Genomic DNA, 2,305 nt, shown 5'->3' with positions numbered 1-2,305 from the left:
TCTACTGAAGAGTATTGTTTGTCAACAGAGTCACCATATTCGATTGAAGAATATTGTCTTTCGACCGACTCACCATATTCTATCGAAGAATATTGTTTGAGCTCATCTACAGGGAATGTAAATAATGACACATGTGAAGAGTTCTCTATTGAAGAATACGATATTAATAAAGATACCGAGAATGAAGGAAGTGCCCAGGAAACATTGAATAACATTGGCGATGGTCAGAACAGAGAATTAGACTGTAACAAGGTTACACCAACCTCTATGCAGGAAGAGAAATCTGGGAGCCCTATGCATATTAGAAGAATCCCACGAAGAATTCGTCTGGCTAGATTTAGCTTGGTGACATCAGATAAACAGATTGGATTTGATGTCAACAAAATATGTTGTGCCCGTGGTTGTATGTCTATGATTGGAAAATCAAAGTTGCGAGAATTAAGGCGATACTATTTTTCGATGACCGGTGATGAGCAAGACACTTACCTCGGATCACATATGCAACTAGTATCTGACAAATGTACGGGGATCAAAGTATCATTCGAGTATTATATCTTCCATGCGCAACAGATATGTAGAGTTGCATTCAAAATTGTGTTATGTGTTAGTAACATGCGGCTACATAGAGTACAACAACGTCTACTTAGCGGGGATCAGATGCTCAATTGTAAAGAGGTTCCAAGTATGAAAGGTGCAATTGGAAGACTAGCTATTGGCTGGATGAAAACTTACTTTCAGTTAAATTGTGAAGTAATGCCCACTACAGGTAGGATGCATCTTTCTGATAATTATACCCGTCGGGAAGTTTATGATGTCTATCGATCTGAAATGCTGGGCTCACGTAATAAGGCTATCACCTATAGCCAATTCACAAGATTATGGAGAGCTCGGTTTTCAAATGTTATTATTCCTCGTAAAGTACGTATGGGTTATTGCTCCATTTGTGCAAATCTTAAAAGTTTGGCTAAAGGTGCAAAGACATCAATGGAAAAGGATACGAGTAAGAAGTTACTACAAGAGCATCGTGAGGCACAATCCTTAGAACGAAGGAAGGCGATGCATCATAGAGAGAAGTGTTTGAAGAGGCCTGAACAATACATGTGCTTAATGATAGATGGCATGGACCAGAAGAAGACATGCTTGCCGCATATGCGGAGGCTCCCCAAAGATGTCAATGATGAGTGCCTTGTTCAAATGCACTTGGTGGGATGCTTGGCTTATAATAGGTCTGTTCGACCTCACGTCTTCATTACTTACCCCAATGTTCACAATGACCCTAACCTAACAGTTACAGTGATTCACCGAGTTTTGATGTCTTGGGGACAACCTTTCCCCCCTGTTCTATACATTCAATTGGACAATACTGCTAGAGAGAACAAAAATTCAACTGTATTTGGCTATCTAAGTATGTTGGTCAACCTAGAATTGTTTAGGAAAGTGAAAGTCAATTTCCTTTTGGTTGGCCACACACATGACCATATAGATCAGATGTTTAGCACATTCTCCAGACAGTTGTCTCGGCATGATGCTTTCACTTTACCTAAACTATTTGATGTCATTTGTGATGCATATACACCACGCCCAAAAGTGTTACACTTGAAGGAGGTATATGACTTTAAGAGATATATATTAGATGGGGGTGGTGGGAATGTTAAAGTGCTTGCTCAGTTAAACAATATAAGTTTCAATCACATTTTTTTGATAAAGAAAAATGGAATAAGTGGTTCTACACTTTTGTATGCTAAACAATATTCATCTTCTACAACATGGGAACCTGAAGGTGGTTGCCAGTTATTACTTTGTATGCCGAGTACAATTGTCCATGGAGCTAAGCAAATGCCAATTGAGAAGAAAGGACAGTTGCAGAGCGACTTGGTATTAGAACAAAAACGGTCATGGCTCCAAGCCTTAGAAGAAAAAAGAAAACATATTGAGGCCGCCAAGAAATATGCCGCACAACAAGACACGTCATGGTGGGATGTATTTTATAGTGATCAGAAAGAAATTATAGACAATTGTGTATCTGTTGATAATTGGAATTTGGAAACGCCATTCACATGGTCGCTGCAACATGATCGCGTAAATAGAAGTCCGGAGCGACTAGTAAATGCGATTAATGACAGCTTGGTCCGTCCACAACAAAGAGACATTTATGTGGGACCAAGGATGACCAAAGCAGCCGAAGCTAGATGGCAAGGAAATTTGCAAGAGCTCACCGCGGGGATGTTGATTGCAACGCCGGCTGATGAGAACTCACATGGCCACCAATTTTGGGTTGGTAAAATTCTAGAAGTGCTAATGCATG

This window comes from Azolla caroliniana, unplaced genomic scaffold (genome assembly GCF_043228905.1).
Source record: "Azolla caroliniana isolate FFs.n. ecotype wild unplaced genomic scaffold, voAzoCaro1.0.p SCAF_554, whole genome shotgun sequence".
In the NCBI taxonomy this organism is placed as follows: Eukaryota; Viridiplantae; Streptophyta; class Polypodiopsida; order Salviniales; family Salviniaceae; genus Azolla; species Azolla caroliniana.
This window is presented reverse-complemented; position numbering follows the sequence as displayed.